This window comes from Sceloporus occidentalis, unplaced genomic scaffold (genome assembly GCF_023333645.1).
Source record: "Sceloporus occidentalis isolate IW3139 unplaced genomic scaffold, rSceOcc1.0.p SCAF_3, whole genome shotgun sequence".
In the NCBI taxonomy this organism is placed as follows: domain Eukaryota; kingdom Metazoa; phylum Chordata; class Lepidosauria; order Squamata; family Phrynosomatidae; genus Sceloporus; species Sceloporus occidentalis.
Genome location: NW_028316983.1, coordinates 84,602,479 through 84,623,412, shown reverse-complemented (window position 1 = coordinate 84,623,412; position 20,934 = coordinate 84,602,479). Strand labels below are relative to the sequence as shown.

Sequence of the window (20,934 nt, the reverse complement as noted above, 5' to 3'; positions counted from 1 at the left end):
AAGCGAAGCTCTTTCCAGAGGAACTATGGGATAGGTTTTCCATGACAGCATCCCCTCTTCATGTCTCCCAAGACAGCCAGGGAGAATCCCTTCAGAGAGCACAGAGATCAATGAAGGAGGCTGCTGGAAAAGCAGGGAGGGAGCACTCTTCCCAAAGATTCTCTTTCCAGGGTTGGAGGAGAAGGCAGATTCCATTTGAGAAATGGAGGGAGAAAGGCTCTAACCCCCCCCCCCCCATTGATCAGAGCCCTTCCTTGCCTGGGCGAGATCAGATGCCTCCTCGCGAGGAGCCTTCCCTTCCCTGCCTGGGCGAGATCAGTGCCCAAGCGGGCAGGGAATGCCTCTTTGAGAGGAGCCTTCCCTTCCTGCCTCTCCTCCGTTAGAAATGGGCTCTCCCCACACAGAGGGGAGGTTGCAATCCACCGGGGCAAGCCTTGAGCAGCCGGGACTTCAGGCGCTTAAAGCGCTGAAGAGATTAAGCGCCTGTAAACCATTAAAATAAAAAATAAAAATAATCCTTATCTCTTATTGAAAGACCACAGCGGACAAAGGGGTGAGGGAAGCAAAAATGGCGACAGCCAGACGGATGGGGACAGAAAGGGCAACTCCCCCAAGGACAGCCCCATCGCACTCCGCTCCTCCCATTCATCTAACGCAATTTCAAAGGCTGTCGTTCCTATTTAAATGCTCCAGTTCCTAAATCGAATCAATGGAAAAACGTAGGTCAGACCCTAGTGTTTTTTTAACACGCGTTAAATGAGGAAAACTCGAATCAAAATTTTATTCCGCTCTACAATTCGATTTGTAGTGGAGACGATTGCGGGTTGCTCTAGAACCGTTCTAGGTTTAAATCGGATCCTAATAGGAACGCCACTCCTTGGATTCGATTCAGAACGCGGGGTTTCACCTAGTGAGAACAACCCCAATGTGGTAGAAAAACTTACCATGCTGAGAGCTTTATGTTTCTGTTCAACACTGTCCTCCTGTCTAATACTTGCTATCAAAATCATGCATATGTATAGTCCAATCCTGAAACACTGAAATCTTTATAGCAAATTGCCAAGTACATCTGAACCACATTTTTTGTGTGCTGATGAACCAATCAAGGTTGGTTTTACTAGCCTGCAGCAAATCTCAAAGCAATCCTCTTTCATACTATGCCACAAGCATATCCTAGAAGCATGTAAATAATTTAATCAGGAAGGGTATAATTCTGTCTTCTGAATTCAATCCACTCCAGCCAGAACTGGGTAAGTAAATACTGATTTGACAAACAGTTGCAAATCTATCCCAAGAGATTATGTTGGTGAAATAGTGGCAACAGCTAAGAGATGTTCTTCATAAGTGAGTTTTCTCCAGTACCAACTGAGTATGTGAGAAACAGCTTTTTAGAACTCCACCAGGAGGGAAAAGGGCTGTCAAATGGACCTGACTCCTCTACAGATGACTCATCTGTCTTCTTCTTGTGCGGGCCTTCAAGAACTAGTGTTGTCTGAATCACCACCACACACATTTAGACTGTGGGATCTGGGAAACCTGAAAACCAAATCAGCCCACACTCTTCCCAGTAAGGGCATTTGGGAAAGCATCTGCTTCTTTTGGTTCTCAGTCCAACACCAAACTACAAACTCCAGGATTCTACTGAATTGAATCACGACACTTAAAACAGGTGTGTCACTTGAATAGTGGAGAGTACAGACTGCACCAGGTGACAACCTAAGAGAGGGTGACAGCACCTTGTCCCTAAACAGCTGCCTTTTGGCAGAAACAGAGTGTAGCATTTGCCTGCATCCATTTAAAATGATGGTAATGTTGTGAGTGGGATGAGGCTTAGTGGGAGGAAAAAGGGGAGGCCTCAAGGATCCCCCCGCAATTTTTTTATTTAATAAAGTTTCAGTTCCATTAATCACTTAAGTCACTGTTATCTCACCAATAAGTTCATAAAGCATGTATACAATCAAATATCTTAAGTGTACCAATGTAAGTCTTAACATTTATTCAATGTTCCTGAGTCTCTCTCTCGGCTTTAACTTCTATTCTTACTGTGACTTGATCCATTCTAATCCAACCTATCCTTATTATTATATTGTTGCTAATTCTTTGCTACATTATTATTCTGTTATATTCTTCTTCTAGTTCCTCTAATTAATATTCAATTATCTATGACAGCTACACTTGGCCATTTTTTAAAATGATTTTATTTTTTATATATTTTTAAAAAAATATTCTTTTCAATTTTTCCTTAAATACATTACATCCTACCAAATTTTCACTTTAGCTACATGAATCTAAGTCCTGAAGGCAAAAAAATCCAGGTAGAACATTGCTACCCAGCCCTAAAACAACCAGAAAGCTCACACTGCACTGAGGACAGAAGGGTGGGTCACACAGCGAAAATTTGGAGAGCATATGAGGAGGTGGCCTGGCTTTAAATCCACTCTAGCTCCACCTTCATCATGTTCAGTTGCTTGGTACAGCACATTAAGTATAATAAATTCTGGCTTCTGTTTGCAGAGGGCATCAAATTGCACCCGTCCTCATGCTGGTCCAGGTATGTGAAAGGACTCCAGGTAACTGCTAGTCACAACTGTCATGTTGACAAAACAACACAGAAACATAAACTACTTCCACACTGTAGAAATAATCCAGTTTGACACTGCTTTAACTGTCATGGTTCCATTCTATGGAATCTTGGGATTTGTAGTTTGTTGTGGCACCAAAACTCTTTGATAGAGAAGGCTAAATATCCCACAAAATTACAATTCCCAGAATTCCCGAGCACTGAACTATGGTAGTTAAAGTGCTGTTAAACTGTATTATTCCTGCAGTGCAGATGTAGTCATATTAGCCAATCTCTTGGTTACTATACCTCTCAAAGACCCTTTGCAACTGGATAAAATGATAGTATGCAAGACATGCCAGGCAGTCACTTTATTTGAAAGGAATGTTTATTTAACTGAGAGGTTTATTTAGCAGGGGAGATTAAGAGTTTTTTCTTTCTTTGCTCAAATGGAAAAGAAAAGAAAAACCAGTCTGAAAAGGCTTACTCCTGAAGACTTTAGTTTATAACCTGAATGTTTAGACAGCACTGTTTATCTGTTGGGTGGCAACACTTGCTTTTATCATTGTACCTTTAACAGGTACCATTAAAATAGGATATAAATAGGAGACATATAATGGGTGTCTAAATTTTTTTTGTGTGGGAGGTCAGGTAAAAGCCACGAGCAAACAGCCCTTTCCACTAGATAGTAGGGCTGTAATCTGCCATGAGTGTAAAAAGGAAAAAGAATCTTTTGCACCTCCACTTATTATAAATGTTAATAACTCTACAACACAAGTCATCTTGCCTCATGAAAAGAACAAATAGTATCTCGCACCATGTCTCAAAACAGCCATCAATTCCAAATTTGTGGGAGGAAAGAAAAATAACCTTTGGAAACAGAAGGAATGTTGAAACTCTCCTCAATTTGTCAGAACAGCCTACGCTGCTCTCCCTGATTGTGGGGGATAATCTAAGAAGCACACTGACAGAACAGTTGTGACACAGTCTTTATCTCCATTGTTGAAACTGATTAGGAGAAAACTTTTTTTCATTGGATCATGCCATACTGCTGTTATAGCAAGTGCCTCCACATTCTGCCTCTTTTCTTATAGAAATAATGTTCAGAACAGGCCCAGAAGATCTGCTTGCAGATAAGAAGAAAATCAACTCATTTGAGAAGTGGTGCTGGAGAAGAGTGCCGAGATTACCATGGACAGCCAGAAAGGGTCCTTGGAAGCCAAGATGATCAAACTGAGGCTGTCATACTTTGACCACACCATGAGAAGGCAGAACTCAACAGAAAAGACAATAATGGTAGAGGGATGTAGAAAAAGAGGAAGACTGCATGCTAGATGGATAGACTCAATCAGGGAAGTCACAGGTCTGAATCTGCAGGAGCTAGGCAGAGCAGTGGGGGATAGTGGGGCTTGGAAATGTCTCATTCACAGTGTCACCATGAGTCAGGACCAACTTGAGGGCAGTAACAACAATAACAACAACAACAACAGTGGAAGGCCAGTGATGGAAGAGAATGCTGAATCTGTTGGCAGAGAATGCTGCCTTGTCAGCTCCCAAGCAGCTAGGAAACTCATAAGTGAACCTTCTCCTTGAAAAAGATCATTTCCTATACTGTCTCCTGTTATGCAACACCCACAGCCAGTTTACTCTTGACATTGCATTGCCCCCTATGCTGCCACCACCATCTGAACTAGTATAGATATGCTGTGGCCAAAACGATCTCAACCATGTTGTAAAGTAGATGGATCTTTCTTATTGGGGAAAGGACTTGATTACAAGTAGCCAGCTATTTGTTACAAGTTATTTCCAAGCTCTGATAAAGAGTCCTGACCTTGGTATTTGTTAAACAAGTACATTTTGGGAACAGCAGGACTTATTCCTATGAAAGGCACATAAATAAGGGTTTGAGTTGTTCCATGAATCATCCTGAAAAGAGAGGCTACACTCCTGCTTGTTCCTCTCTTTTCTGTCATCTTATAACCACTCTGGCTACCTTCATAATCCATAATGGAATGAACTGAAACCATTTTATGTTAAAGTGGGGGGTAAATGTGTGAATATAACCTTTATTTTGGTGTTGGTTTGGTCTATTCCATCTTGACGTTCCTAGAACTAGGCCTGATACTTATTATGAAAAATTAAAAGATAATTTGTGAACAGGGTTTCTTTCCTTTCTCAAAAAAACAAAACAAAACAAAACAAAACAAAACAAAAAATTTTTCTAAATCTGGTTGTATCATTCTATTGGCAAGAGATGCATGAAGAGTTTGTACTGGCCTAAACCCAAAGCGAGGGAAATGCAATATAAAATACTGCAGGACCTTGCCTCGTGATTAGTCTTCTGCACAACAAACATACATTTGTTACTGGTTTCTTCAAGATCAGAGTTCCACATCCACTGTGGAAAACTCACATTCCCCTACCACTGGGTGCATGTTCCTTTCATTCAGGAAAACAGGATTCTTGACCAAGGGCATATCTACATGGGCCATTTAAATTGGCCCTCACCACAATCTGTTTACACAGCATAGGGCCAAATCTTTGATTTGAATATGGACTGTCTTCATGAGGGAAGACCAATTCCACACTGAATCCTCTTTGCCTATGCCTAAATCAGAGCACTCCATTGTGAAGCTGGCCAGTTGTTTACAGAAACATCCTGCTATGCTGCCTGCCATATAGTGAGATGCTTCATGTGAGGTCACACTATGATTAATACTGAGTACCTTCTTTCTGACCTCAGAGGGATCTGTTTGTATCATCGCCAGCAGCACTGGGTAGCACAGCAGGACATGTGATGAGCTAATGGGGAAAATCTGGGGCAGCTCTGGGGCCAGAATACTCTGGTAGCAACCTGGAATATTCTGCCCAGTACAGACAAGCCCCTAGACAACAATTTCTAGTGTCTGTGATAACTAATGAAGCACTTTCAGTCATCCTGGATACCATACAGATATTGTACTGTATGTGACACAATTTTATTTATAACATTTAAAAAATTTTTTTTTGTTTATTTTATTAAATTTATGTATCACCAGTTAACAGAACTAAAATGAACCCTGGTAGTTCTTAACTTATCTATGTTTTAAGTATTTGTACCAAAATAATCAACAAAACTTAAACTAAACAGCCACATCAGTAAAAGGCCACAGCAGATTATGTAACCTTAAAACAGAGATGAGCTCGATAAATCTTTTGAGTCCACTAGGGCCAAAGTGTACTAAAACAAATGATCTTGGCTATGGCCCTGTCCACACTGCACTGAAAGGCCAGGCTGGGGGCAGAGTCAGTGTGTAGCATCAACATGGCACATACCCAGGCTCCACACCCAGGGTGGCATGACGCCACAAGCTGCACAACACAGCATTGAAGGAGCACTATAAAGCCACACCACCACAGCTATCACACACTTTGCAGGATGCAAAAAGGAGCCTCTTTGCAAAGGCCAGATGAGGGCCACGGCATGCGGTTGCTTTGGCCCCGATCTGGCTGTAAAAGTCCAATAAATGAGGAAAATGAATATATGAGGAAAAGGTATTAACCTTTCAAGACAGTGCCCTTGTCCAGAGATTCCTCACCCTGAGAAATGGAGAACAGAGTCCAGCCCCTGTGATCTGACAACCATTTTGCACATATTAAAAAGACTGTGCCACCTAACATACTTTGCACCTTCGGGTATAGTGGAAAAAGTTGACTCATTGCTTGCACTGAAGTAAGATTCAGCTATCAGTCTGGTTAGCTTCTGTGTGTGGAAAAAGAGAAGCCATTTTGCTCCAGGAAGCCAAGTATTTTGTTTAAAGGCCATAACCAGCACTTTGAATTGTGCCCAGAAGCAAACTGGAAGCCTATGTAGCTGCTCTATAATCAATATAATTAGGATATGTAGGATAATGAGGCTCATCAGCAATCTTGCTGACACATTCAGTACCTACAGAAATTTGAAAGCAGATGGCCACATATAGTGACCAAAGAGGCCATTCACACTAGTGTTTTTGTGATTAGTAGATCGGGGGAGATTCAGTGATGCAATACTGACTCAAAGGCGGGTTACAGACCGCCAAAAAATACGTATGGAATACGTATTAGGGTTAGGAAGGGGCGGTGCTTCCGCACCCCCCTAACCCTAGTACGTATTCCATACGTACAACATGGCGGCGCCCCTTCCACATGGGGGCCGCCATGTTTACATATCAGACGCATAGCGTCCAGACGTGTCGCGGTGCCTATGACGTCGCGAATGCGCCAGCGGCGCCTCGCGACGTCACACGGTGTGGCTGCTGCGGCTCCCGCACAGAGCAAACAGCGGCGGCAGCAGACCGCCTCAAAGTGGCGGTCTATAACCCGCCATAGTTTCCACTATGTTTACCGTGATCCATTCTCCCCATTGCAATTTAGCCCTGATGAAGTTCATGTTACCATTTGTATCATTTTAAAATGGAGCTACCATTTTGATCGTTCTTTATTTTTTTTAAAAAAAAAATTGTCAATCAAATGATGCACATCTATGTCACACTGTTTGGCCACCCCCAACCTCAACCCAGCCTTGGAGGATTGCAATAGCAATCCACTCAGAACAACCCTCAGCAAGAAACCCTGGGATAGGTTAGCCTTTCTAACCCTAGTACGTGTGCGGCATGTACTTTTTGCCCATCTGTAACGGGCCTCAAGCTACAGTTTAATACCCACTTCACTGGAAGTCAACCTCACTGAACTTGATGGGAGTGATTTGTTAGGAATATGTTGTTAACCTGTGCTGAATTTTGGGCTTTACTTTGCAAAGTTCATTACCCTTCTGTGACAATAAACCAAACAATTAAGACCTTGAGACAAGTAAGGCAAGTTGTGTATTTTGCTGAACTACAATGGGCTTCACACAGCCATATGGGCATAATATTTTTGAAACAAGTTATTTCTGAAAATCCTGGATGGAAACCCTGTATCATTGTATTTACATAAAGTCAAGTGCCCTTAGAATAGCCCTAGCCCTTTTGAGTTTCAGGAGGCAAGCTTCAACTTTTATTTTGGATGACCTTCAATTTCTAACATTAGGAATGCCTGTTTTTACTGTTTTTGCTGACTGTGGTTTTCAAACTATTTTGAAGTAGTGTTTTAGTCTGTTTTTCAGTGCTTTTGTTTGTGTATAAATGTTTTTTTAAAAAAAATAAAAATAATTTGTTGTGTGTAGCCTTGAAGGCCCTGATGGAGTGAGAGGCAATACATAAATCTTATAGAAGAAGGAAAGAAGAAACATCAATGTTATGGAGCCACAAATTCAGTATAGGAGACTGTATAACCTCACTGATCTGAAAAAAGTTTATTGCTCATTGGTCCATTTCTCATTGGTCCTGCATTAGTCCCCCTTCCCACCTCTTAAATGATTTGTTTTGTATTTTCAGTTTACAGTCCGACCAACATGCAAGTGAGTCTTCCTCTCCTTGGTAATTGCTGCCATCAATGCATATCCTCCAGCTGTTTTAATTTGCCAGTGACAGTCCTCGTTACTCCTCTAATCTGGCCATCTGTTAAGGATGCTTTGATTGAGAGTTCCTGCATGGCAGGGAGTTGGACTGTATGGCCCTTGTGGTCTCTTCCAACTCTATGATTCTATGATTCTAATCTCCCACTTTTCCAATTCCATTTGCAATGTCCCAGTTTCTCTCTTATCCTTCCACTTTCCTTATTTGTTCTCTGCTTACTTTTGTTGGTGCAAATTGAGTTTGAAATGTAAAAATAGTTTGCATTTGGTTAACTCAGCAGGGGGAGAGGAGATTAGTAGGAGGAGTCTTGCCATTCAAAGCAGGCCTAGGCAAAAGCAAACATCTGCAGCCTCTCCTAGTTTTGTGTTCTTTTTCATTAATAACATTTGCTGTCTTGACCACATATGGACGTTGCTTGACCACATGTTCCCCAATTTTCATCCATGAAATGCTGGAGGACATGTCAGTGGGAAGTGAAATTATTTATTTGTTTCTAAAGCCTGCAGGTAAGATAGCCATTAATAGATATACTCACTTATATAGGAACAATTCTGTTTCCTTGGATTGGATAGCAGCTCATGAGAAAACCTTCCGAGTATGTAATTCTCAGTTCTGAAGAGAAAGTTGGAAAGTTATTGTACAGCAATGAGCTAGTGTGCTGGTTCCCACTGTTAACAACATCTCCTTTCTTCCCAATTTCAATTTCCCAATTTCAATTAAACAAATAAATGAACAAATTTTGTTTAATCCAGGCTTGTGCTTAGGTTCATGGTCTGCCTACTGAGGTGGGTGTCTAGGATCTCAGACATTAGACATCTCCTGCCAGGTTAAATATTGATGTGGAAATGTCGTAACTGGGTGGTCTTTTTCCTGTGGGATTTTATGTGGTCAACCTGTCTGTGTACATCAAATGGTGAGAATATAGTTTACCATGGTTTGGAAGATACTAGATTTTTTTTTAAATTCTTGCAGTATTTAATAGGAAATAGTCTTGCTGAATGGAAGCATTTACAAGATGGTTTGTAGTGTAAAATTGTAAGGGACATAAGCTTCAGGTGACTTTTACTATATCATATGTGTAATGATTGTGCTTAGGTTTGTTGTGGGTGGGCTATTTTAGATTTTTTTTTAAAAAAATCAGTCTGCCTGTCTCTCTGCTGGATGTAACACTGTTTATTGGTGTTTTGAACGACAACAGCAACTCACTATTTTGTTTAATTTCAGTGCTGTTATCATGAGGGTTTAGAATAATGTGTAGAACTGTTTTCTATTAAGAGAGATCCCGTCTTCTTTTGATAAAACCTTCTCAAGGATACTATGGCATTTATATCAGGGCCATAAGAAAAGCTCAAGCTAATCAAGTGCATGTGCCAAATTGTGTTTTTGGCAGGCTTGCCTGAAAAGATAATTAAAAAAAAAAAAAAACCTTCTTCCTCTTGAGTCAGCACTCGCTTGGGAGAGTGGAATTGGACAGACTGGGAGCACAAGCCGGTATTGAAAAATCGCATATTCTGCTTGTGTTGTTCCCTTGCTGTAAGAATGGATTTCCATTTCCTCTAAGAGTCCATCTATACAGTAGAAATAATGTAGTTTGATGCCACTTTAACTGCCATGACTCCATCCTACAGAATCTTTGGATTTGCAGTTTTGTGAGGCACCAGCACTTTTTCACACAGAAAGCTACAGATTGTGTAAAAACTACAAATCCCAGGGATCCATAGGATGGAGCTACAGCATATAAAGTGATGTCAAACTGCCTTACTTCTATAGTGTAGAGGCACCATGTAATGCTAGGTTGGATTCCTGACAAAAACATTGTCCCAATCTTATGGATAGTTCTAATGAGTACAGGTCCACTGAGGTAACAGAATTTGTGAAAATGATGACTTCCCAAGTTCCAATTGATTCAGTGGGTCTATTCCAATTGGAACTAGTAATTGGATTTAGGCCAGGACTGGAATCATGTACCCCATCAGATGTTCATAGACCTCAACACCTCAGCATTTCCATCCATTCCTAACCATTGGAAATGCTGGCTAGGGCTGCTGACCCTTGTAGTTCAACAATACCTGGAAGGCGGCATGAATCTCATTTATGATAAATACGATTATCTTTGAAGACAGGGTTTGACTATTTTTTCAGCCCTGAGAGGTCCACATGGATACCCAAGCTATAGCCATAGAAGTTGCTCTGTCCTTATTGCCAAGAGCAGAAAGGAAATAGTGATCTTCTGGAAGATTGCTGTGGGATAGCCTTTACTAGGAGTTCTGGTGGCGCGTTGGTTAAATGCCTGTACTGCAGCCACTCACTCAGAACCACAAGGTTGTGAGTTCAAGACCAGAAAAAGGGCTCAAGCTTGACTCAGGCTTGCATCCTTCCAAGGTCGCTAAAATGAGTACCCAGATGGTTGGGGGCAAATTAGCTTACAGTTGTAAACTACTTACACACTGCTTAGGTGGTATGAAGTGGTATATAAATGAAGCTTGTTTGTTTGTTTACTCTTCCTCTACCTTCCATGATTCTGATACAAATCTTTCTTCACTGCCCAGGTAACAGCTGATCTTCTGGGCAATGGAAAAAGGGAAGAGAAGAGAACCTAGAGTTCATGGTGGTGCATAGAAAGCACTCTTCTGGGCCTTGGGCCATTGGCCATTGACAGACCATAAACATCTTCAGATATGTATGTCTGAGAGATCATAAGACATCATACTCATAGAAAAACTCACATGATCATATCAGGGTTGAGAATGTGGATCTATATAGACTCTGGCCTTTGGCAAAACTGTAGAACCACCAATTCTGCATCACGATCTCAATCTACCATTGAGCTAAAAAGCAGGGCAAGTCTTAGGTGCATAACTAAGTTATGCCACCTTCCAGGTATTGGTGAACTACAAGGGTCAGCAGCCCTAGCCAGCATTTCCAATGGGCCTGTACTGATGTGCATGGGTCTTACTACTATGCCCTATTGCCATGTTTCTCCATGGGCCACAAGTTCACAGAACATAAGGAGTCACCCTACAACATTCCAATGTGCCCTACCACACTTCAAAATATCCCTGTTAGTCCAGGGTTTCTTTTCTTAAGGAGAACCTTTATACATAGACAAGGAATATATGCAGGTGCAATGCTGACAACATGTTGCAATGATCTGGAGATTAGACTAGGACTCTGGAGACCAGGGTTCAAATCTCCACATGGCCATGGAAACTCACTGGTTGATCTTGGGGAAGCCACGTTCTCTCAGCCTCAAAAGAACAAAGCTTGCAAAATAATAATAATAATAATAATCCCATGATAGATTTGCCATAGAGTCAGAAACAACCTGAAAGCACACAACAACAACAATGCTGACAGCATGTATGACGAGCAGAAATACATCTGTAATGGATGTCCTCTTGCCATATCACCTTGGGAGAATCATTGGTGGTAGCAAAAGTTTTTCAGTTCTACCTTAGAACATTGCCTTTTGAATCTAAACTCAGACGAAGTTTATTATTTTGACAGTTTCCTTGGCAGCAACACATTCTCCTTATGGGGTGTGGTGAGGAGGAATAGCCTGCACATCTGTCTGCTCTGCACAAAGTTTGCATTTGAGCAGCAGGGCCACACAGTTAATGTGTAGCATCTGGCTCTGTTAATATGTAGCATCTTGTTTGGCGTAACTTCTTGCCAAATAAGACAGTTCTACTGTCTGTGTTCAGGGAATTACTTGGTGTTTTCCTCGCAAATCCTGGTTTCCAGCTGCACTGTGTTTCCCACACAGTGTTATGGACCATAACAAGAAGGGAGGATCCGTTGCAATGGAAAGCAAAGGGCAGGGCAAGTGAGAGGAGAGGGCATGAAAGGCTAGTGGTTTCTGCTTCACAGAAAGAAGAGTTTCTCACAACAGCCTCCAGTTGGCAGCAAATGGGCCAGCAATTTGCTCACTTTGAGCAGGAACACAAGAACTTGCTCTGTATCAGGTCAAACTATTTGTTCATTTAGCCCATGGTGGTCATTTCTCATAGAATCATAGGATCATAGAGTCAGAAACGCGTCAAGGGCCATCCAGTCCAATCCCTGGTCATGCAGGAATATACAGTCAAAGCACCCCAGAGAGATGGCCATCAAGCATCTCTTTAAAAACAAGGAGACTCTGCCACCCTACAAAGGAGTGTGTTCCATTCTTGGGCAGCTCTTATTGTCAAGAAGTTCTTCCTAATGTTGGAGTGGAATCTCTTTTCCTCTAGTTTGCATCCATTGCTCAGTGTCATTCAAAGTTGTTTTCTAAAACCACCTCTGAAGTTATTTCCTACCCAATCCTTTTAACTGGAAATGGCAGGGACTTTCCACATACCAAGGATGTGCCCTGACTAACTTGTAGCCCCTCATAGGCAGGGTGGTCAGATATATCTGGGTCAGCTGGTCTTACTCAGCCTGATCTATCTCACAGGGATGTTAGGAGGATGAAGTAGGGAACAGGAGAACCACATATTAAACCTCAGACTCTTTGGGAGAAATGCAGGATATGGGAAAATACATACATTTTAAATGTGCAAGAGTAACCGAATATATTTACTATGTTATGGGATCACAGATGTATGCCAGGGCATCCCTTTGCTGTTAGAGAGGATGCTGGATCACGTTTAAACTGGCATTAAATTTCTCAGGTGACATCAGGACCTGATGGGTGGGTTGATCTGAAAAACTCCATGCCACTTTCGTAGCACCCTGCATAATATTATTAATCTTTACTCTTGAGCATTCTAGAAGATTTTAGGAACTAAAGGGTAAGATATCAACATTTAAATGAATGGCTGTTACCCTCTTGACTGAATGACTGAGCCGCTTGGGTATCTGATTTGAGCTGAAGACTGGCTTTAATAATACAGAATGGACATGGAATGCCACTTCCATACACTGTCCTGCATTAATAGTATTCAGGTATCTCACAAATATAGGAATGACAAGCAAAAGCAATTGTTGCATGTTGCATGTAAAAACAAAATCACAACAGCTGCTTCATCTTAGAAGGAAAATAATGGAGAAAACAGAAGACTTTGGCGGGTTACAGACCACCAGAAAGTACGCGCTCCGCGCGTACTAGGGTTAGGAAGGGCCGTACTAGGGTTAGGAAGGGTCTTACCTTCCTCACGGCCCTTCTCTGTAGTATGCGCAGAGCGCGTCCTTAATGGCAGCGCCCATCCACATGGGTGCTGCCATTGTTACGTCGTGGACGCACAGCATCCAGACGTGTCGCGGTGGAAGTGACGCCGTGAAAGCGTGCCTTGTGCTTTGCGGCGCCACTTCCGGGGCCCAGGAAGGAGTGCGATTTCCGCGTTCCTTCCTTGGAGCGTTCGGGAGCAGCGCGGTTTGGTCGCTGTGGCTCCTGGATGCTGCAAACAGCGGCAGAGGGAGACTGGCCGCCGGAGGGCGGTCTGTAACCTGCCATAGTTTGGTTTTGTTGTCCTTTCTTTCTTTCTTTCTTTCTTTCTTTCTTTTAAAAAGTCATATATAAAAATAACATCCCTCCTTCAATTGTAATACTCATTTTAAAATCAAGTATATAATTTACAAAAGAATCAAGGTGGTGTAATGGTTTGAGTGTTGGACTACAACTCTGGAGACTAGGGTTCAAATCCCTATTCAGCTATGAAAACACACTGGGTGACTCTCAGTATGAAGGTCATATTCATTCTCTCAACCTCAGACAAAGGCAAACCCCTCTGAACAAACCTTGATAGGTTTGCTTTAGGGTCACCATAAGTCAGAAGCAACTTGAAGACACACAAGAACAACATCTAATTTACACAGCTAAATTCCATGTTGTTGTTTTGCTTTGCTCATAAGGAAGACAGAGGGAAGAACTTTTCAAGGAGATAGCTGTGTTAGTCCATTTTAATGTACAGAAGAAAGGCAGGTGGGATCTCAGGGCACCACTAAGAGAAACATATATTCCAGCATCAACTTTCATGGATCCCATGGATGCTTATACTGCAATATATTAATTAAAATCCTCCCTCAACTGCTATGTTTCTGCTTTAGCTTCCATGATAAAACTGTCACTCAAAACCACAAGGTTGCGAGTTCAAGACCAGCAAAAGGGCCCAAGCTCGACTCAGGCTTGAATCCTTCTGAGGTCGCTAAAATGAGTACCCAGACTGTTGGGGGCAAATTAGCTTACTTGCTAATTAGCTTACTTGCTGTTCACCGCTATGATCTTTGGAATAGCGGTATATAAATAAAACAAATTATTATTAAACATCCAATGAAATCCTGGGGTTTGCAGCTGAAGGAGGGTATTTAGGATTCTCAACCAGAAAGCTCCAGTTCCTAACCAAACTACAAATCCCAGGATTTTATAGGATGCAGCCATAGCAGTTGAAGTGGAAACTGTATAGTGTCACAGGGTCTTTATTCTCAAAGGCACTGCTAGATCCCTCTTCCCATATCCCTTTGCTTCTTAAGAAATAAGATGCTGTCAAGATGCTGAAATGGCTCCTTCATCGAGGAACCCAATATGATTCTTACTGCGCTTCTTCTGTCTTCCATTCACTGCAGGACATTCAGCTGATAAAAAGGGGTGCCATGGAGTTCAGTGGTGTAGTAGAACTAGTGTCCACAAGGTGATAGCCCCAGGATTTCTGGATTAGCATCCTCTGCCATACATCTCAGGCTTCTCTATTAATTCTGAGATTTGCTGGATTTCTTGCATCGGTGTCTGGAAGGGAGGAATTCTGTTTTGTAAGCTATTATGCAAACTCGGGGGGTGGGGGGGAGAGAAGGAAATGAAACTTTGTTGTAACTAAGAGCTATTAGCTTTACAAAAGACCTGCTCATGTTGACAAGGCAAACTGCTAAAACTGGTTTGTTGATGTAGATCAGCACATATGCCTATGTTGGTAGATTCGTCTCATGGCATGGTCATAAGACTATCACAATAAGCACTTGCTCTTCCAAGTTAACTCCACACTACACTATGTGGTTTGAAGCATCCATTTATTATGAATAATGAGAGGAGGCTGAATTAACAAATCTATGTGGGGGATTTTTCCTCCAAGATTAATAATTAAGCACATTAAACATTTAAATTCATCCAGTTACTCATTCTCTTCAGATGAATCACCTTGATTCAGATCTGCAATGTGACTTCTAGATTGCTCCAGAATTTTGCAGAGTCAATTTCCTTCCTCATCCCCTTTTGATCCTTCATTACTGAATAGTTTGGCAGCTGTCAATTATAATGCACATTATAATCTTGGGAACACTACTACTATTGTAGCTAATCACTAGATAATTAGCAATTAATGCACTTTCTAGTTGTTGTTTTTAGAGAGATTACTTTTGAGGTCTTGTCAACAAAAAAACATACCTATTCAAATTATTTATGAATCTGCTTCCTCCTTTTTGAAAGGGTGGAGAGGGGAAACAAGGGTCACTCTGAAGATTTATTTTATTACTTACTCAGACTGAAAAAGAATATCCACGGGATTTTATCTTTTATGGAAGAGACAGTATCATATATAAATGGTTAGAGCATAGATTTGAATGTATGGGGGGGGGGGCACTTCTGCTCAGTGAAAAAGCCCACTGAGTGCCCTAGACTTAGGCTGCATCTACACTGCAGAAATAATGCAGCTTGACACCACTTTAACTGCCATATCTATATACTATGGAAGTCTGGGACTTGTGCCAAACTGCATTAATTCTGCAGTGTGGGAGCAGCCTAGGATCACTATGACAAGATTAACAAGGTCATGACAAGCTACATTGCAGTGCTCTGAAGTATGTGAACCAAGAATGACCAAAGCATGCAACTATTAACTGTGGATACACATGGCATACAACTACTGATAAACACACAAGTGAGAGGTTAAGAGATCTTCTGTTAAGGGAAGAACTTGTTCATGATCATTCATATTGAAGAACCAATGTCCACAGATGGAAGATTTGCTGAATTTCTACCAAATCTCTCAACCTATATACTCATCTTGGGAATGATATTTGTGCGCCATAGTATTCTTGATTTCTATGAATGGTTGTGAAAGCTAGATATTGAAGAGAGCTGATAGGAAGAGAATCAGTTCAATTGAAATGTGGTGCTGTAGGAGCATTCTATGGAAACCGTTGATTGCCAAAAAGACAAATGAATGGATCCTAGAGCAAACCCGGCCTGATTTCCCACTAGAAGGCAAGATGGCTAAACTGAGGCTGTTGTACTTTGGATATATCATGAGAATATGTGGAAGACAGTTGGAAAAGAGGAAAACCACACTGAAGATGGATTGATTCAGTTAAGGAAACTACATGCCTGCGTCTGCAAGACCTGAGTGCAAAGCAATTGGTGACCAGGGCACTTAGAGGTCTCTCGTTCATGTATATGTATGTGCTTTCAAGTTGCCTGTCAACCTATGAAGACCTCGTGAATTTCATAGAATTTTCTTGACATGGAATAGTCAGAGATGATTTTGCCAGTTCCTTCCTCTGAAATATAGCCCACAGCACCTGTTATTCATTGGCAATATCCCATCCAAGTACTAAGCAGGGCTGATAAGCTTCTAAAACAGGAGGCCCACAACACACTACAGAAATAATCCAGTTTGAGACTGCTTTAACTGCCCTGGCTCAGTGCTAGGTAATCATGGGAACTGTAGCTTATTATCACCCCAGAGCTCTCTGACAGAGAAGGCTAAATGTCTCACAAAATTACAGTTCTCAAAACTCCCTAGCATTGAGCCAGGGTAGTTAAAGCAGTCTCAAACTGGATTATTTCTGCATTGTGTTTTGGACCAGAGAGGATCTGGTGCCTTTAAATTATTTGGAGTCTCTCATTCATAGAGCTGCCATAAGACAAAGTTGACTTGATGGCACATAAGAACAACATATCCCCTGATAGGGTGCCCAATAGCAATAGCAAGTACATTTCTATTCTGCTTAACAGTGAACTAAGCACTCCCGGCTAAGTGGTTTACGATGTGTAAACCAATTGCCCTCAACAAGCTGGGTACTCACTTTACCCACCTACAAAATGATGGAAGGCTGAGTCAATCTGGAGCCCTGGGATCAAACTCACAAGTTTGTGGCTGCAGTACAGGCATTTAACTACTGTGCCATCAGAGTTCCCTAGGCAACAAAGAGTCATAAACAACTAATATTTAAAACAATCTTGAAAACTCCAGTAAACAAACAGTAACAGGAAGAAACCTAAAGGTTAAAACAAAGAGACAAACCTGGTATGCAAGGGCTTCTACAATCTTTAAGGAAACACCTTCCTAAATGGCCCACTATTAATGTCCTGTCTTACAGCTCAGGAGACCAGGGTTGGAATTTCCATTCAGACATTAAGACTGACAGGATGGCCCTGGGCAAGTCACTTTCTCTCAGCCTCCAAGGAAGACAATGGCAACCCCCCCCTCTGAACAAACTTTGCCAAGACAATCTCATGATAGGGTTTGCCGTACGGTCCTCATAAGTCAGAAACAACTTGAAGCCACACAATAACAATAACAAGAAGAGCAGTACAGCCTTGGGGCCTGACAAATCTTTTTAAAGAGAGCATTCCATATTGTGGGCTCATGTAAGAAGGAGCATGTAGAAAGAGGGGATCCCAAGCCATTTGGAAATTTAAAGAAGGGCTTGGAATTAACTCATTAAAAATCAGTTTATTACTCATGCTTTTAAAAATACCTGTTCACTGGAAATTAAAACATCATTATTTGGAATGTCTTAATTATCAGCAATGCTGACATACAAATTATGATAAACTGTTGTCATTACTCTAAAGTAATGTATCACTAATGATTAATACAATCAACTTTTTAATGGGATATCCACTAAGTGATTAACATCAACTAATTAATTTTCAGATCAATGCTAATGGCAATGTGTTAGTCTTAATGTGCTGAGTTTTAATGCAAAAATTCCCAAGTTTTGCTTTAAAGGTTAACAACCACCACTTTGGAGTCAGCCCAGAAACAGATGGAGAGCTGTGCAGACTAACAGTTTGGGCCGGGTTGGGGGCGTAGTTGGGGCATAGCGTCTACATGATGCATGCCCTGGCTCTGACTCCAGGACAATGTGACACTGCATGCTGCACCACATGGCACGTGGCTTTACAGAGCTCCTCTGGAGTTGTGTCCAGTCAGTTACAACTAGACATTCATGTCAAGAGACTATCTCCACCTTTAGAAATGTGAAGGGCAGCTATGAAAGAACTGGACAAGATACTGAAGTGCAAAGACATACAACTGAGCACTAAAGTCAGAATTGTCCAGGCCATTGTATTCCCAATTATCATATATTTTGGTCTGTTTTTAATTTGCATGTTTTTCGTTGTTTTTTGCTTGTTTTTAATTCTGCATTGGATTTAATATTTTTTTAAGGAGGGGAGGGCACCAGAGATTTTATATGTGCTGTATTTTTAACTTTGTTAGCCGCTCCGATTGTTCTCAGAGGGGCGGGATACAAATAAATTTATTATTATTATTATTATTATTATTATTATATTGATGTGAGAGCTGGACAATGAAGGAAGCAGACAGAAAGAAAATCAACTCAACCAAAATGTGGTGCTAGACAAGAGTACTTAGGATACTGTGGACAGTCAAGAAGACAAACAAATGGGTTCTTCAACAGATCAGACCAGCATTCTCCTTGGAAGCTAAGACGATCAAGTTGAGACTATCGTACTTTAGCCACATAATGAGAAGACAAGGATCACTAGAAAAAATCAATAATGCTAAGGAAGGTAGAAGGTAGAAGAAAGAGAGGAAGACCATAGACCAGATGGATGGACTCGACCAGGTTCTGGGCAAGGCAGTGGAAAATAGGGATTCCTGGTGATCTCTCATCCACAGGATCATCATGAATCAGAGTCATCTTGAGGGCAGCTAACAACAACAACAACAACAACAACAAAGTTGTTGAGTGGTTTATAGCTACTGTATGCCGTGGGATATATTTGCCGTTAAGATTTCTTTTTATATATTTTTTTATTTACTTAATTTCTATGCCACCCTTCTCCCAGAAAGAGACCCAAGGTGGCTTACAAGATAAAAACATCAAAATAATCAAAACATCACAATATTTTTATTGTACTATTGCTATTTTTAATTATATTTGAATTAAATATAGTGTGAATAATTGGTTTTATAATATGTTAATATTATATAATAATATGTTAATAGTTATAGGTTCCAAGTGACAAGGCATCTAACAAATCATCTTCTCCTCCTCTAAGTATTTGTACCTTACTTTTCTCACAAAATTGAGGCTCAGTGTAAGTATTACTTCATAATACTCACTCACTTAATCATTTCCAACTTCAGAAAACGACAAAGCTCTTCTAAAAGAAATGCTTTTGGCAGGATCCAAACCACATTTTGCATATCCATCAGCAATTAGTTAGAAATGTCTGACAGGAATAAACTAAACAGTAAATAAAGAGGAGACAACTCCATGTGCTCAAAGATGGTCAACTGTTTATTAGTGTTTAAAAAGCCCAATGCACTTTGGCTACACTAGGCCTTCCTCAGGGGCCCTTTTTCTCTATGGTCCTGTATTTTGGAGAGTATTCATTATTCCAGTGAATTCATTTGAAGGCCCCTGAGGAAGGCCTAGTGTGGCCGAAACGTGTTGGGCTTTTAAAACACTAATAAACAGTTGACCATCTTTGAGCATGTGGAACTTGTCTCCTCTTTATTTGCTGCTTGGCTACAAGCTTTCAGTTCTTTACCTATACAGGAATAAACTAAGACCAGTTACTCCTTCTGCCCATGTTCACATGGCTGTTATGAGTTTATAGTTATTAAGACCAATACCTGAAGGAAATCTCAAACTGGGAACTGTCTTAAAGTAGAAAAAGAATCACTTTCCTCATTGCAGAAAAGTTTGTTTTGAATCTTGTTACTTCTATACAACCTTTTGCTTATGGAGAAAAAGTTGAGAATATTGAATATTTTGCTTTAGGGACAAGGAATTTATGGTCCTTTGGATGTTGTTGACGTATAGCTGTTATCATGACTGGCCTTTGCCATTCTGAGTGAGACTGATAGGATGTGAGGTCCAACAATATCCCAACTCCTGACCACTAGTGACAAATCATGGAAATGGTGTGGAGTGCTTCATGTCTTTTTTCCAAAGGGACAAAGCAACAAAATCCAAGCAATGGTTCAAAGGAAGCATCCTTCAATAGAAGTCCCCCTGGAGTATCAGCCAGCCTCGTCCATAAATATAAAACAAAACACTCACAACAGATACACCTGAATAGGTGAGAGAAAGCATCTCCTTGGTCCTGTAAAACTCCACCGCGAACTTCCTTCTCCACAGCAGAGACTGAAACCTGCCCTGTCAGATGCCAGCCAAGCTGCTTCTTGTTTTGTTGTACATATTGCTAAGCAACAAGGCTGTTTTTGCTTATTTGCCTCCCTCGGGCTGTTTCACAACACTTTGTAACATATGTTGCTCTCCTCTCTCTCTCAGCCTTCTTCTTTATTTTTCTTTTGCTACACATCTGGTTTGGATTTTTGAATTTCAGAACACTTTTTGCACATTGGGCTATTAGCTTTCCAATCCATCATCTAGGCAAGCAGCAACAGATAAGGCCACCCCAGACAGCTAAGAAAGCCAATGTGATTCTAGGCTGCATCAATACAAGTATAGTGTCTAGATCGAGGGAAGTAATAGTTCCACTCTATTCTGATTTGTTCAAACCTCACCTGGAATTCTGAGGTTTATCACACTATACTCTTATAGTGCTACTATTTCACTTTGACTCCTCTAGCTGCCTCCTGCTGCATTCTGGGATTGGCAGTTTTAAGGAGGGGTATTTAGAATTCTCAGGCAGAGAACTGGACACATCATTGTGTCCAGTTGTGGGCACCACAATTCAAGAAAGATGTTAACAAGCTGAGCGTG

The 20,934-nt window shown here is 41.1% G+C and overlaps 1 long non-coding RNA gene across 1 annotated transcript in view; it reads right to left on the bottom strand.

Annotated features, from left to right (window-relative positions):
• The window catches only part of LOC149316354 (uncharacterized), a 37,896-nt gene extending 17,557 nt beyond the window's left edge, over window positions 1–20,339 (bottom strand). Inside the window, exons 1-2 of the long non-coding RNA XR_016280473.1 lie at window positions 20,269–20,339; window positions 8,573–8,649 (exon numbers count right to left, since the gene is read on the bottom strand). This is a non-coding gene — a long non-coding RNA (uncharacterized LOC149316354). The remainder of the gene's footprint in view (window positions 1–8,572; window positions 8,650–20,268) is intronic.
• Between the last annotated feature and the right edge of the window lie 595 nt (window positions 20,340–20,934).